This window comes from Lutra lutra, chromosome 18 (assembly GCF_902655055.1).
Source record: "Lutra lutra chromosome 18, mLutLut1.2, whole genome shotgun sequence".
Taxonomy (NCBI): domain Eukaryota; kingdom Metazoa; phylum Chordata; class Mammalia; order Carnivora; family Mustelidae; genus Lutra; species Lutra lutra.
In genome coordinates this window covers 21,682,051-21,699,183 of record NC_062295.1, presented here as the reverse complement: position 1 = coordinate 21,699,183, position 17,133 = coordinate 21,682,051, and the positions used below count along the sequence as shown (strand labels likewise).

The window sequence follows — 17,133 nt, the reverse complement described above, 5'->3', positions numbered from 1 at the left end:
ATCTATTCTCAAATGGATCCAAAGATTCAACTGAATCCCCATCCAATCCCAGCAGGGCTTTTTGTCGAAATTGACAAACTGATTCTGAAATTCACGTGGAAGGGCAAAGGACCTAGAAAAACCAAAACTATTTCGAAAATGACAATCAAACTTGGAGGATTAACACTGAGTAATTAAAGTAAATTAAGAGCAACCTGATCTTAAGACATATGATGTAGCTACCCTATCCAGATAGTGTGGTATTGGCATAAAGATAAACTCCTAGATGAATGGAATAGAACAGAGAGTCTAGAAATAAACCCATACATAGATGGACAGCTAAGTTTTGACAGAAATGTAAAGGCAGTACAAAAGAGATAATCTTTTCAAAAAATGATGCTGGAATAATTGGATACACTTTATTTTATTTTATTTTCTTATTTTTTTAATTTTTTATTTGACATTTTATTTATTTGTCAGAGAGAGCATAAGCGAGTATAAGCAAGGGGAGTGACAAGCAGAAGGAGAAGCAGGCTCCTTGCTGAACAAGGAGCCCCTGCGGGACTGGATCCCAGGACCCTGAGATTATGCCCTGAGCTGAAGGCAGACACTTTACCAACTGAGCCACCCAGGCATCCCCCCCTTTTTTTTTTTTTAAGATTTTATTTTTAAGCAATCCCTATACCCAACTAGGGGCTTCAACTCACAACCCTGAGATCAAGAGTTGTGTGCTCTACCAACCAGAAGTGCCCCGGACACCTCATATTTTAAAAAATGAACCTCAAACCGTGCTTTGCACCATATAAAAAAATTAACTCGAAATGAATCATAGACTTAAGTGTAAAACCCAAAGCTATAACACTTCTAAAAGAAAATGTAGGAGAAAACCTTTGTGACCTTAGGTTAGGCAAAGATTTCTTTGATATAACACAAAGATGTGATCCGTAAAAGTTGATAAATTGGACGTCAGAATGAAAAACTTCCCTCCCTCCCTCCTCCCCCCTCTTTCTTTTCTTTTTCTTTCTTATTTTCTTTTTCTTTTTCTCTTTTCCTTTTTCTTTTTCTTTTCCTGTCTTCCTTTGCATTAACATATAATGTATTATTTGCCGCAGGGGAACAGGTCTGTGAATTATCAGGCTTACACATTTCACAGCATTCACCATAGCACATACCCTCCCCAGTGTCCATAACCCAGCCCCCCAACCTCTCCCCCTACCCCCCAGCAACCCTCAGTTTATTCCTGAGATTAAGAATCTCGTATGGTTTGTCTCCCTCCTGATCCCATGTTGTTTCATTTTTTCCCTCCCTACCCCCCACGACCCCCGGCCTTGCCTCTCAGATTCCGCCTATCAGAGAGATCATATAATAATTGTCTTTCTCTGATTGATTTATTTCGCTCAGCCCTCTAGTTCCATCCATCCATGTTGTTGCAAATGGCAAGATTTCATTTCTTTTGATGGCTGCATGGTATTCCATTGTATATATAGACCACATCTTCTTTATCCATTCATCTGTTGATGGACATCTAGGTTCTTTCCATTGTTTGGCTATTGTGGACATTGCTGCTATAAACATTTGGGTGCACGTGCCGCTTCGGATCACTACATTTGTATCTTCGGGGTAAATACCCAGTAGTGCGATTGCTGGGTCATAGGGTAGCTCTATTTTCAACTTTTTGAGGAACCTCCATACTGTTTTCCAGAGTGGCTGCACCAGCTTGCATTCCCACCAATGGTGTAAGAGGGTTCTCCTTTCTCTGCATCCTTGCCAACACCTGTCATTTCCTGACTTGTTAATTTTAGCCATTCTGACTGGCATGAGGTGGTATCTCACTGTGGTTTTGATTGGTATTTCCCTGATGCCGAGTGATGTTGATCACTTTTTTATGTGTCTGTTGGCCATCTGGATGTCTTCTTTGCAGAAATGTCTGTTCATGTCTTCTGCCCATTTCTTGATTGGATTATTTGTTCTTTGGCTGTTCAGTTTAATAAGTTCTTTATAGATTTTGGATGCTAGCCCTTTATCTGATATGTCATTTGCGAATATCTTCTCCCGTTCTGTCAGATGTCTTTTGGTTTTGTTGACTGTTTCTTTGCTGTGCAAAAGCTTTTGATCTTGATGAAATCCCAATAGTTCATTTTTGCCCTTGCCTCCCTTGCCTATGGTGATGTTTCTAGGAAGAAGTTGCTGCGGCTGAGGTTGAAGAGTTTGCTGCCTGTGTTCTCCTCAAGGATTTGGATGGATTCCTGTCTCACATTGAGGTCTTTCATCCATTTTGAGTCTATTTTTGTGTGTGGTGTAAGGAAATGGTCCAGTTTCATTTTTCTGCATGTGGCTGTCAATTTTCCCAACACCATTTGTTGAAGAGACTGTCTTTTTTCCACTGGACATTCTTTTCCTGCTTTATTGAAGATTAGTTGGCCATAGAGTTGAGGGTCCATTTCTGGGCTCTCTATCTGTTCCATTAATCTGTGTGTCTGTTTTTGTGCTAGTACCATACTGTCTTGATGATGACAGCTTTGTAATAGAGTTTGAAGTCTGCGATTGTGTTGCCACCAACTTTGGTTTTCTTTTTCAATATTCCTCTGGCTATTCGGGGTCTTTTCTGGTTCCATATAAATTTTAGGATTATTTGTTCCATTTCTTTGAAAAAGACTGATGGTATTTTTTTTTAAATTTTTTTTAAGACTGATGGTATTTTGATAGGGATCACATTAAATGTGTAGATTGCTCTAAGTAGTGTAGATATTTTCACAATATTTGTTCTTCCAATCCATGAGCATAGAACGTTTTTCCATTTCTTTGTGTCTTCCTCAGTTTCTTTTATGAGTATTTCATAGTTTTCTGAGTACAGATTCTTTGCCTCTTTGGTTAGGTTTATTCCTAGGTATCTTATAGTTTTGGGTGCAATTGTAAATGAGATTGAAACCTTAATTTCTCTTTCTTCTGTCTTGTTGTTGGTGTATAGAAATGCAACTGATTTCTGTGCATTGATTTTATATCCTGACACTTTAATGAATTCCTGAATGAGTTCTAGCAGTTTTGGGGTGGGGTCTTTTGGGTTTTCCACATAAAGTATCATGTCATCTGCAAAGAGTGAGAGTTTGACTTCTTCTTTGCCTATTCAGATGCCTTTTATTTCTCTTTGCTGTTCGATTGCTGAGGCTAGGACTTCTAGTACTATGTTGAATAGCAGTGGTGATAGTGGACATCCCCGCCATATTCCTGACTTTAGGGGAAAAGTCCTCAGTTTTTTCCCATTGAGAATGATACTCGCTGTGGGTTTTTCATAGATGGCTTTGATGATATTGAGCTATGCACCCTCTATCCCTTTGCTGTGAAGAGTTTTGAGCAAGAAAGGATGCTGTACTTTGTCAAATGCTTTTTCAGCATCTATTGAGAGTATCATATGGTTCTTGTTCTTTCTTTTATTAATGTATTGTATCCCATTGATTGATTTGTGGATGTTGAACTAACCTTGCAGCCCAAGAATAAATCCCACTTGGTCGTGGTGAATAATCCTTTTAATGTACTATTGGATCCTGTTGGCTAGTGAGAATTTTTGCATCTGTGTTCATCAAACATATTGGTCTGTAATTCTCCTTTTTGATGGGGTCTTTGTCTGGTTTGGGCATCAAGCTAATGCTGGCCTCATAAAATGAGTTTGGAAGTTTTCCTTCTGTTTCTATTTTTTGGAACAGTTTTAGGAGAATAGGTATGAATTCTTCTTTAAATGTTTGGTAGAATTCCCCTGGGAAGCCATCTTACCCTGGGCAGCCATCTTACCCTGGGCTCTTTATTGTTGGGAGAGTTTTGATGACTGCTTCAATATCCTTACTGGTTATGGGTATGTTCAGGTTTTCTATTTCTTCCTGGTTCAATTTTCGTAGTTTATATGTCTCTAGGAATGTATCCATTTCTTCCAGATTGTCAAATTTGCTGCCGTATAGTTGCTCACAATATGTTCTTATCATTGTTTGTATTTCTTTGGTTTTGGCTGTGATCTCTCCTCTTTCATTCATGATTTTATTAATTTGGGTCCTTTCTCTTTTCTTTTTGATAAGTCCGGCCAGGGGTTTATAAATCTCATTAATTCTTTCAAAGAACCAGGTCCTAGTTTTGTTGTTGTTGTTTTTTTTTTTGTTTCTATTTCATTGATTTCTGTTTTGATTTTTATTCTTTCTCTTCTCCTGCTGGGTTTAGGCTTTCTTTGCTGTTTTTACTCCAGCTCCTTTAGGTGTAGGGTTAGGTTGTGTACTTGAGACCTTGTTTCTTGAGAAAGGCTTGTATGGCTATATACTTTCCTCTGAGGACTGCCTTAGCTGTGTCCCAAAGATTTTGAACAGTTGTCGTTTCATTTCCATTTGTTTCCATGAATTTTTAAAATTTGTTAATTTCCTGGTTGACCCATTCATCCTTTAGTAGGATGCTCTTTAGCCTCCATCTATTTGAGTTCTTTCCAATTTTCCTCTTGTAACTGAGTTCTAGTTTCAGAGCCCTGTGGTCTGAAATTATGCAGGGAATGATCCCAATCTTTTGGTACCAGTTGAGACCTGATTTGTGACCCAGGATGTGATCTATTCTGGAGAATATTCCATGTGCTCTAGAGAAGAAAATGTATTCTGTTGTTTTGGGATGGAATGTTCTAAATATATCTTTGATGTCCATCTGGTCCAGTGTGTCATTTAAAGCCTTTATACCTTTGTTGATCTTTTGCTTTGATGGTCTGTCCATTTCAGTAAGGGGGAATGTTAAAGTTCCCTACTATTATTGTATTATTGTTGATGTGTTTCTTTGATTTTGTTACTAATTGGTTTATGTAGTTGGCTGCTCCCATGTTAGGGGCATAGATACTTAAAATCGTTAGATCTTCTTATTGGATAGACCCTTTAAGTATGATATAGTGTCCTTCCTCATCTCTTATTATAGTCTTTGGCTTACAATCTAATTTATCTGATAAAAAGATTGCCACCCCAGCTTTCTTTTGATGTCCATTAGCATGGTAAATTGTTTTCCACCCCCTCACTTTAAATCTGGAGGTGTCTTTGGGTCTAAAATGAGTTTCTGGTAGGCAGCATATTGATGGGTCTTGTTTTTTTATCCATTCTGATACCCTGTGTCTTTTGATTGGGCATTTAGCCCATTTGCATTTAAGGTAACGACTGAAAGATATGAATTTAGTGCCATTGTATTGCCTGTAAGGGGACTGTTGCTGTATATTATCTCTGTTACTTTCTGGTCTGTTACTTTTAGGCTCTCTCCTTGCCTAGAGGACCCCTTTCAGTATTCCCTGTAGGGCTGGTTTGGTGTTTGCAAATTCTTTTAATTTTTGTCCTGGAGACGTTTTATCTCTGCTTCTATTTTCAATGACAGCCTAGCTGGATATAATATTCTTGGCTGCATATTTTTCTCATTTAGTGCTCTGAATATATCATGCCAGTCCTTTCTGGCCTGCCAGGTCTCTGTGGATAAGTCTGCTGCCAATCTAATATTTTTATTCTCTTATGTTACAGACCTTTTGTCCCGTGCTGCTTTCAGGATTTTCTCTTTGTCACTGAGGCTTGTAAGTCTAACTATTAGATGATGAGGTGTGAACCTATTTTTATTGATTTTGGTGCTGGATTTTTATGCTTGTTCCCTTCACCAAATTAGGGAAATTGTCCGCTATAATTCACTCCAACATACCTTCTGCCTCTCTCTCTCTCTCTTCTTCTTCTGGGATCCCAATTATCCCACTATTGTCTTGTCTGATGGTATTACTTATTCTCAGATTCTCCACTTCTGGTCCAGTAGTTGTTTGTCTCTCTTTGGCTCAGCTTCTTTAGTCTCCATCATTTGGTCTTCTATATCACTAATTTTCTCTTCTGCCTCATTTATCCTAGCAGTAAGAGCCTCCATTTTTTTATTACACCCCATTAATAGCTTTTTTTATTTCAACTTGGTTAGATTTTTGTTCTTTTATTTCTCCAGAAAGGGATTCAATTCTCTATCTTCCATGCCTTTTTTCAAGCCCAGCTAGCACCTTGATAATTGTAATTTTGAACTCTAGTTCTGACATATTACTAATTTTTGTATTGATTAGGTCCCTAGCCTTCAGTACTGACTCTTGTTCTTTTTTTTTGTGGTGAGTTTTTCCGCCTTGTCATTTTATCTAGATAAGAATAGATGAGATGAATGAGAGAATGAAATACTAAAAGGGTAGCAACAACCCTAGAAAAATATACACCAAATCAGAAGAGACCTGAATCCAGAGGGAGAAGGAAGGGGGGAAAAAAAGGAAAAAAATATATATATTAAACTGGTGAATAGAATAGAGTCACACACTTGATTTGGGGTGTATTTTGGTCTGTTAGAAAAAACTACCTCCCAAAATTTTAAAGAAAGAAAAACATATATATACACAAAAGTAAAGGTAAACATGATGAAAGGATGGAATATGACTGTAAAGATGAAAATTTTAAAAGATTCTAAAAAAGGAATTGATAAGAAGTTGCTTAAGAAAAGAAAAAAAGAAGAGGAGTGACTGTGATCAGGCTGGAGACTAAAACAAAGCCATATGCTAGATTTAGGGTATATTTTGATCTATCAAAAGAAATTGTATCCCAAAATTCAAAAAACTTCTCTTTGAAATACACTGTTTATGGGGATAAAAAGACAAACAAGATCCTGGGAGAAAATATTGCAAATCATATATCCAATAAAGTGCTTGTATCCGAAATATATAGAGAACTCCCCAATTCAACAGTTAGAAAACATACAGCCAGGAAAAAATGGGCAAAAGACTTGAACAGACACTTCACCAAAAAAGATTCATAGAAGGCCAATAAGTACAGGAAAAGTACTCAGCTTCATTAGGGAAATGCAAACTAAAACCACAGTGAGGTACACTGGGTACACTGGGTACATGGGACATTCCAGGTACATGTACAGGTACATGGAACATTCCATCCCAAAACAACAGAATACATTTTCTTTTCTAGGGCACATGGAACATTCTCCATTTTTACATGGCTAAATTGAAAAGATTGCATTATGAGTGTCAAGAAAATGGAGGAACTGGCACTCCATCTGTCAGAATCTAAAATGGTGTAGTCATTTTGAAAAAACATGGTCTCTTTCATGACATGGCCATTTCTGTTTCAAGTAGCTGTTTTTAGACTCAAGAGAAATGAAGATACATGTCCGCACAAAGGCTTACACCTAAATGTTCAGAGTAACTTTGCTTGTAATGGCCGCTAACGGGAAACACCTAGCTGCCTATCAGCAGGCAAACTGATAAACAGGCTGCAGGACCATCCGGCTGATGGAATACTACTCAGCGGTGAAAAGGAATGAGCCAGTGCTACATGCTCCTGTATCAGTGAATCTCAGGGTGATTATATGCTGAATGGAAGAAGCGAAGCAACGGAGATTACGTGTTGGAGGAATCCAGTAACATACACTCCTAGACAGCGTGTACTTGGGTGGAGTGATAGGTAGGGAAGGGTTGTGGGGGATGAGCGAGAGATTACAGAGCGGTGTGAGGGAACTTCCCGGGGTGGCAATGGATAGTGTTTGTGGCCTTGGCTATGGTGATGGTTTCAGGGTTGTATACATATGTCAGAACCGATGAACTCGTGCTGTTTAAATGGGCACAGTTCATTGTATGTCAGTTACAGCTCACCAAAGCTGTTTTTTTAGAAAATCTGAATTTAGAGCCACTTTGCTGCTTCGGAGCTGTATAACCTTGGTCAGGTTCACTAAAACTCAGAGCTTCCGTTTTCCTAGTTGCAAAGCAGGGCTGGAGATACCTGGCACCCGGGGTTGTTTGTGAAGATTACAAACATAACGTGTGGAATGTGCTTAAAGCCTGTATGTGCCCAAGATGGTGACATGTAGGGGTAATCAGGTTCACACAGTAGATCTCATTCTCTAGGTCCGGTGGGGCCCTGCGTCATCTGTGTGGGCCTCTGAGAGAATAGATATAGCATCCAGGAAAATACATTCTTTCTGTCCTGTATCCAGAGTTTATCCGGGGGTGCATCTTCCTTGAAGTCTGACTCACAAGAGAGCTGGGAAGTAGTTTTGTGGTAGTCAAGCCATGGAAAGTTTCTTTGGTCAGTGGAAGCCTGAATTCTGAAGCCTTCACATGTGGCCCAAAGTCCTTTTGTCATGCGATGGTGTTGCCCAGCATGGGGTTTGAGGGTGCCCCAAACAGGAGCCTGACTCTTGGTTGGCCCCTCTCTTTCATTTCTCGTGTGTGCTACTGAGCAGAAGCACAAGATCGCCACAGCCCACTAGCTGCACGGCAACAATTCTGAGTTCCTGGCTTTGTTAAAATGTTTTGGGGTCTGGTCCTTTGTTTTTCGGTTGAACAGTTTGGGTTTTCAGGGAATCACCAGGTCCAGCCTCCTGACACCCCAGCTGCTTCTCACGTCGGCTCTGGCCCCACCACTGCCAAATGTGCCTTCCAGGTCAGCGGCACATTCGCCGAGGGCTTTCCTTGCCTGAAGCTCCTCGGGGGGCTTTTTAAACTTATTTTTTATTTTGAAATAATTCCAAACTCACAGAAAAGCTGTAAGAATAGAGATCACTTGAGAGTTAACAATTTGAAATTCCATCACCACTAAATTCTTTAGGGAATGTGTCCTTCTAGCAAAGCCATTCTCCTAAACTATCAACTGTCATGGGATAACCATTCAAATCAGGACATTGACACTGACATATCCCTACCCTCTCATCCACAGAACCCACTGGAGTTTTCCAGTTGTCTCAATACTACCTCTTACAGCCAAAGATCCGCTACTGGGCCAAATGGCACATTTAGTTACGTATTGGTTGCCTTCCATTGGGAATTCCATTGGGAATCATTCCTCAGCCTTTTCCTTGACTTGTATGATCTTGACATTTTTGAAGACTACAGGTTAGTTTACTGAGTAGGACAGAGCTGATAGAAATTTGATGTGAGCCACATTGGTCATTAGACTTTTCGGGGTGGGGGGGCCATGTTAAAAGAGGTAGAAGGAAACAGGTTTAATTAATATCCCAAATACTATCATTTCAACCTATAACAAATATGAAATAGGACTCGTGAGATCTTTTCCATTTTCTAATATCTTGTCTCCGACATCCAGGCTGGATTTGCACTTGGGGTGTATCCGAATTTGGACATGGCATGTTGTGAATGCCACACTGCCGCAGGCCTGGCACCTGCTGCTGTTGTGACGGCAGAGCTGTTCAGTTCAGGCTGGTCTGCTCCTTCCTCCCGATTCCGTCATGGCACAGTTCAGACTGGTCTGCTCCTTCCTCCCGACTCCGTTATGGTTGTGCCTTTTACTTTTGCAGCAGTGACACAGAAGCGGTGTCCTCTCAGCCTCCTAGCTGGGGTCTGACGATGTTGGTGAAGCTGCTGTCTGCGCCGTGAGGTTACTCCTTCCTGTGTGATTAAGAGGTGTTTGGCAGGGCGATTCTTTAAGACAAAGTCGGTCTCTCGTACCTGCTGGCTTCGCATCCAGTGGGGTTTCTCCCTGATGTCATTTATTTTGTAACGGCTGCCAGCTTGCCCTGGGCTCCTCTTCCAGATGCCCAGCGCTCACGTTGTGTAATTCACGGTGCTTATTGTTACGTGTTCCTTTTAGCGGGTTCTTCTGATGTCTTGGTCCCGAAGACAAACTGGGTAAAATAGCTCAAATTTTAGCTTAAAAAAAAAAAATGAAGATCGGACATGATTTCAGGGAACAGAATAAATAAGACAGTGTTCAAGCAAAAAAAAAAAAAAACAAACCCAAACCCACGGTTAACCGAAATGCATGTACCAAAAATAGATTGGTGAGCACAGTAGGAGAGGAACACTGGGGTTTGACGAGTATTTTCCGTGTTTGTCAGACCTACCTGCCTTCCCGTGGCTGTGTTTGTCCTGTCGGGGTGCAGGTCTCCATCTGCCCTGCCATCTGGGGCCCCGTTAGGATCCCTGCATATCATTAGGTGACACGTGTTACCGGTGAGTCACTGCGCTGTGGTTGACACTTGGGTGTAGCGAGTGTTCCATCCCATGTGTGGTCATGTTTGTAAGTGGCTTCTCTTTCCAGGGAGGACTCTGTGGTCATTCCAAGCTGGGTCCCAAGCAGTTTCCCCAGTTTTTAATGATTTCATTGCACATCTCTCCCCTCTGACTGGGAGGTACGGTTAATAAGCTTGCCACTGTCCAAGCCTGCTTGCCTTCCCACTTAATCAGCAGGGATTAGGGATGCGCCCATAACTGAAAAGTGGCAGGAAATTTGCATGAAAAGTCACCTCTACAGGGTAACTGGGTGAGTGTTTGGACATACAGAACTCCACAACAGACGGCTGTTTTGTGCTTCGACAGGACTCTCTGGGCTCAGCATGCCCCGTAACCATGAGGAAGCAAATGCTACTTTCACGTCTCTGGCTCCTGCAGGACTCGATGGGTCCAAATCCCAGCTCGCTCCAACTGTGGCGTAGCCCCCAGTGTGGGCCGGAGCCGGTGGCTGGTGCAGATTTCCGGAGCCAGGGCCTCTGTTGTTTCCCTTGCACTTCTAGGTGTGGACATCTTCGGTTTTGGATTGCATTTTGCACTGGCTCCCAAGCACGAGGGAGGTTTTGTGTGGCCGGTGGAGGACCGGGGAGGACAGAGATTCCAGGCCGGGACTTGGGAGAAGTTCTCTTAGTTTCTGAGTCCCAGCTTTCTGTCTTCAGAAGGAAATCTTACCTACCTCATGGAAAAGCCGTGAGGGTTAAACAGGGAAGCTTCTGTTACGTGCCTGGTACAGAGTGCTTCCTGGTGCGTGTTCAGTACGTGCTCCTCACTGCCCCTTCCCTCCTGTGTGACCCTTCCGTGTCATCTGACCCCACATCCTGGGGAGGAGATGTGGGGGTAGTGACTATCAGAAGATTTCGTAGTGCTGATACATAGTGTAATGTAGACCATGCGGCTGAATTTCTGGTGCTGGCATTTTCTCCTCAAATCCAGAAAGTGTGGTCCCTACAGCCTAATGGAAGGGAGTCCCAAGTGTGGATGTTGAGCTGGGGAGGGGCCTTGTGTGCAGGCAGGAGGCCCAGGTGATGGGAGTGTAGAGCGCAGGGGCGCATGTGGGATCACGAAGGAGTGTGGCTAAGGGTGACGGAGCCCCCCATAGCTGTGTGGAGACAGGGGGCCAGGACCCGGCCCTGTTCTGGCTGTGTATGGGGGGCAGGGGTAGAGCACTATGGCAGGCTTCCCAGGAGACCACGGGAAGCCGGCCCACATTCCAGGGATGAGGCGAATTGGAGAAGGTGGCCAGAGTCTCCCCTCCTGGCACTGCAGACCTGCGCACACCATTCTGCCAGCTTGTCTGTGCCTCCCGGGAACAGGGCACTGTGCTGAGTCTGACACGTGCACCTAAGCAAAGAGCACCCAGATGGGGCTAGGCGGGCTGCTGGTTGAGAGCTTGCTGTAGTGAGGGACGCGGGCCCCTCACTTGTGCATTGGCAGAGACGCAGTGGCAGGTGGAGGAGGGTGTGAGGACAGCTGGTACTGCTTACCGAGAAGCAAGACGCCCCGCAGTTGGTTGGGGGTGCCGATTCGGCTTCCTCTGCCTGGTGCTAAGTTGGAAGCAGGAACCCCAAATGAGGGAAGCCGCCAGTTACAAAGTACGTGCTGGCCTCTTGTACCAGTTACCACAGGGGCTATCGTCGGGCCTCCGGAACTGGTGGCTAACAGGAGTGGTCTGACTTTCTAGAAGTCTGGCTGCCGGGGCTGCTGACTGTAGATGAGGGGCTGCTTCTCTGGGCTGGCGGCTGCAGATGGTGGATCTGAGTCCTGTTCTTACGTGTGATCTGTGTCTGGCCTCTAGACCTCTTTTTCTTGCACTTTGCTTTATTGTGCTTTCTAGATATTGCCTTTTTTTTTTTTTTTCCCCAAACAAATCACAAGTTTGTGGCAACCCTGCACCAAGGAAGTCTGTCAGTGCCTTGTGCCTTTTTTCCCAGCAGCATACTTCGTGTCTCTGTGTCACCTTCTGGTCAGTCTGGGCCATATGTCCAGCGTTCTCAGGATCATACTTGTTACGGTGATAAGGGATCCATGCTTACAACTCACCAGATGACGGTTAGCACGTTTTAGCAATCGTGTATTTTTAAGTGAAGGTAGGTACATTGTTTTTTCAAAGTGCCGTTGCATATTGGATAGGCAGTGTAGTGTAAGCATAACTTTATATGCACAGGGAAGCCAAAAAGTTCACTTGGCCAGCTTTACCGTGATGCTGCTTGATGGGGGTGGTTTGGAACGAAGACCATGCCATCTCTGACATGTGCTGTGTTCAGTCCCTCAGAAGAATGAGTGTGACACAGTCCCAGCCTCTGAGTTACTCACAGCTTAGCCCACAGCCTCTTACCTGCTGGGTCAGGGAACACAGTGGCCCCATCAGTCTTCATGTCTCTTTATGGCAGGGTCCCAGCCCACATTAGAATTTGGAAACTGGGACGGTCAGTGGTACGTACTTAGTTGATGGGCACCGTTTGTTTCCCTCTGGTGTTTTAAAAATTAACAGCCACATTAAAAAACAAACCAAATGGGAGATTTCTCATAAAAATCCAAAGATTGGGCATGTGGCTGTAGCAGAGGAGTCCTCCTGCTCTCGGTGGGACACGTGACATCCGCGTCACCCACTGCATCCGCTCTTATGCCCATTTGGGCTTGTCCCCATCTGGGCTTCTGCCTGGCCTGTGTGGGCCTCCGATTCTGTCCAGACCGGCCAGCTTGGGTCAGCTGCAGCCCGGGGAGGGGGAAGCTCGCCCGTCAGGGATAGACCAGAGCCACTTTGCGTCTAGCAGATGGGCCGTCAGCCCCCACAGACCCCCTTCATCTACTCCCGGAGGATCCCTTGGGGGGATGTAGGGGGTGTGGGAGTGGGGGCTGCCTCTCGTCTCCACGGTAGATGGCCCACCTGTGTTCAAAGGCTGAGATGAAGTGAAATGCACATTAATAGCATCAACAGTCGAGTTCTGCTGAAAGCCTTAGTTTTCTGTGATGACTCACATTGTAATTCGGGATGCCGCCTGTCCCGGCCCCTTTGTGACAGAGGGAGCACTGATCCACAGAGCCCTGGCAAGGGGCCGGGCCAATGGGTGGTGGGTTTACTGCACACACAGGGACGGTCGTCACACAACCCGTCACCAGCCCGGTAGTGTTGTCATAGGTCTTAGGACCCTTGGTGCCTGTGGCCGGGATGCCAGAACTGTGCCAAGCACAGTAAAAGAAGTTCTGTGTACCGCCATTCGAAGGAAGGCCTAAAGAGCAGACGTTCTAACTAAAGTTAGATTAAAAAGCAAAACAACAACAAAAAACTCTGTGTACTTGGAAATGGCTCTCTAAGCAACAGATTCAGGAAGAGTCCGTTATTCAAAGCCTGCTCCCCCCAACCTCCCCCTACACCGTTAGCGGGCTGAGCTCATCTACCTTGTCATGGGGCACTGCCATGTTTCTCTTCTTGGAGTCAGAAACTTGAGGGTCAAGGCGTCAGGTGACATTGTTGATGACGATTGAGATCTTTTTTTTTTTTTTACCCTTAAATGGGAAAAGTCCAACAGAAACGTAGGATAATACAATGAAGCCCATCGCCCAGCTAAAATGGCAACTCATGACTAATCTTGTTTTATCTGCACATCTGCTACCTACTTAAATGCATATTATTTTGAAGTAATTCTCAAGACATTATTGCGTATCTAAGCAAAAACTTTTTTCTTTGAATGAACACTCAAATCCTTTGTCACCGCATCAAAAGCTAAAGGCCAGACACACTGCAGTTCCAGTCTGTACTTCGTAGCTGGCTGGCCCTGGGATCTTGGGTCAGCCCCGCAGCTCTGTGACTCACCGTGTCCTCTGTGGAAGCTCCCAGAACTGCTGTGTCCCAGCTCGCCTCCGCGGCTGCTCACGAGGCCCTGATGAGATCACGAGGGGGTGGAAGCGGGGTACATGGTGAACTGATGCACAGATACAGAGGACTGCACATCAAGCGTATTTGTCACATGAAAGGCCGCTCCCTCCCTCCCTGCTCTTCCGGGGCCGTTCACTGACCAGACTTCGGAAGCGGCATTGTTGTCCATTCCCGTCTTTCTCCCGCGTGGCTGAGTGTGTAGAGAGCCCTTTCCCAGGCATTTGATTAGAAGGTCACAGGCTGAGATGTGACCACTTGCACAGCCTCTCTGGCCCCGTGTCCTTGTCCGCCAGCCTTTCCCAGTCCAGGCCCCCGCCCACCCCTCGGCCCGGTGTGCCCCAGCTCCCAGGTCCGATCCAGGGCCTGGCCCGCTCCCTCCCCAGTGCCACGCGGGTGGGCCACCATGCTGCCCCAGCAGGTGAGGGGCCTGTCAGAGGGCGAGTTGGCCCACAAGTGGTTTGGTCCCTTGGGGTCTTATTTTTTGCTCTTATTTCCTCTGCCTAGAAATAGCATTTTCTATCTATAGTTGGCTGGTTTGGAACAAAACTATTTGTTGCTCAGAAGTTAAGGCAGCAAATTTCCTGAACGCCCGCCGCCCCAGTGTGTGGGGAGCCCCTGTTTCTGGTAGCCTGCTGGAAAGCAGGGACCCTGATTAGCAAGAAGAGGGCTGTCGGTTGAGCCAAAATTGACTTTTAATAGAAAAGGAGAGAATATATACAGCAGTGGCCATATAAAGCAGTCTCTCAGAATGAAGCAGCCGCTTGTCCGCGGAACAGTGTCCCCTTTGCTGGGCTGCTTCCCCAGCCCGGGGAGTGCCCTGAGTCCCCTTTCTTTAATTGTCCATTCGAAAGGGCATTTCCTGCTAAAGAAAAAGCCGTTCTGTCCTCTCCTGGGCCTTGGCCTTTCAGCCCCCACAGGCAGGGCATGTGTTCTCAGGAACGGTTGCTCTGCTCTGGGGAGGCCCTGTGGCTTCGTGCACCGGGCTCGGGATGTGGGGTTGGGCAGGCCTGGGTGCCCTTGCTAAGTGATGGGGACTCTCCCCGAGCCTCTCTCATATCAAGGTGATATCCGTGACTCGCAGTCGCCGGTACTGATGATGTGAGGCGAGCGAGCGAACAGTGCCCCACACACACTCCTGTGAATCCCAGCCGCTGGCTTGCAGGCTGGCTGTTTGTAGCTCGTCTGCAATGACTTTGCCCCAGCCTCCAAGGAAGGCCCAGGGACACCCGGCTCCCAAGAAGAGACGATCCAGGGGGCTCCGAAGAGCTGTAGACCTGTGCTTGGCTTAGACATGGGGCTGCGTGCCCTGGGGTGGGGGCCTCCTGCTCTCGGAGAGGAGACAGTGCCGGTGGGCCCAGGGCCTTGCTTGTCACACAGCTTCTTGGAGCAGGTTCTCCCGTCGTGCTGACCGCAGGTCTGATCAGACGCAGGCACCCCACCTCTGATCCAGCTCAAACTGCACAAAATCCGGCAACTTTGATACTAAGCTGAAGCCTCTTTTTTCTCGGTGGGTTTGGGGTGCTGAAGGGAGGAGTGATGTTATTAATTCTCTTAAGTCATCAACATGGTGGGACTAAGACTGGAAGTAATTGCCTCCAAAGTGTGTGGTTCAGCCTTTTATCTCACGCACTTCATCATGACCCTAGCCTTACAGGATACTGGGGCCTGAGGGATCCTCTGATCCTCCTTCGGCCCAGGGTGTTCGTACAGATCTGCAGACGAGAGCTTCTCCACTGCGGCTTCAAGAGCAGGGCAGGGCGTGGGGGCGCGGCCGTGCACACAGCTCCTCAGAAGACTGGAGGTCTGGAATCCCCCATCTGCTGTGCCCGTGACACTTGATGGGCCTGTTGGGAAGCTTGGTACCAACCAAACAACCCCAGTTCTGGCTGCCTTTAAAAGAACCATGTCGGAAGGGCACTGGGGACAGGGACACATAGGACTGGTTGACAGCCAGGGGCCAGGCTGGGGAATGTGCAGGACCCAGAGGGCACCAGGACGTGGGACAACCTTCTGGCCAAAGCCATCTTCCCACCTTCCCACTTCTTGGTGGCTAAGCTGGAACCACCTTGAGCTCTCCTGTTGTCCCTTCTAGATTGAGAGTGTCTATCCGATAGGCTGGGGCCACTCCTCCTGACCTCAGATTGGGGCCTTCAGCTCCCTGCCTTCCAGTTCTCTGGATATGGGTATCTGGAATTATTTTCTCCCCAAATCATACTTTTGAAGAAAGAAAATTAAAAAAAAAAAAAAAAAAAAAAAGCTAAGATCTGGTTAGAGATGGAAATGGCTATCAGCAAAGGTTACCAGGTGACTCCATGAGTGGGGCAGCCTGATTTGGTGACTGGAACAGCCAGGTGATTGAGGAAGGCACTGCTTGGGAGCTGCAGGAGGCCAGGGCACGGGAACCTCCCCTCGGCTGGTCTGGTCCATGACTGGGAGGGGGCGTGTCCAGGACGCTGGGGGAGTGGGAGACTGGGGGGTTGGAGTGAAGGGTCGTGCTAGAGAGACGGTCAGAGGGATGTGTTTTAGACTCACAAAGTTGGAAGTGAGGCAGTCGGTGGCCTTCAGGGATGAGAAAAGGGTGAGACTCACCGGGGGTCCCCCAGAAAGGTAGGGTGGGCCTGGGATGGCACTACGGTGCATGCTGATGACCTCAAAACTCAAGTTGGGTAGAGGGTGTTCCTGAACACAAGAGAAGTATATTCTTTTTTTTTTTTTTCTTTTTAAGATTTTGACAGAGATCACAAGTAGGCAGAGAGGCAGGCACAGAGAGAGGAAGGAAGCAGGCTCCCCACTGAGCAGAGAGCCCGATGCGGGGCTTGATCCCAGGACCCTGGGATCATGACCTGAGCTGAAGGCAGAGGCTTTAACCCACTGAGCCACCCAGGCGCCCCAGGAGAAGTATATTCTCTTACTTAAGGAGGAGATAGTGTGGCAGAGGGTATGAGAAGCACGCACAGTGTCAGCGGTAGGCAGGGGTGCAGACATGCCCTTGACATAGGAGGCTGTGTGGTCAGAGAGAACGTGAGTTCTTGAGAAGGTGGCTGGCTCCTGCAAGGACAGCAGTAGGAAGTGGGTTTTTTTGTTTTGGGGTATTTTTGTTTTTGGCCTTTTAGGTGGTTTTTGTTCAGTGAAAACAGGCATGTTTCTGAAAAATGAGAGTGGACAGCACGCTGGAGGGGTGGGAGGGGGAGGGCATGGAGTGGCTGTTAGCTCATCTCCATGCAGACGAGGTCGCTGGAAA

General features: G+C 46.0%; 1 protein-coding gene and 1 long non-coding RNA gene across 5 annotated transcripts in view; both read left to right on the top strand.

Moving 5' to 3' along the window:
- NSMCE1 (NSE1 homolog, SMC5-SMC6 complex component) overlaps positions 1-17,133 on the top strand; it is a 56,104-nt gene that overhangs the window by 11,187 nt on the left and 27,784 nt on the right. The window lies entirely within an intron of this gene.
- LOC125090753 (uncharacterized) lies at positions 6,489-7,934 on the top strand. The gene is made up of 2 exons (XR_007124471.1): positions 6,489-7,708; positions 7,747-7,934. It is a non-coding gene; the product is annotated as an uncharacterized LOC125090753 (long non-coding RNA).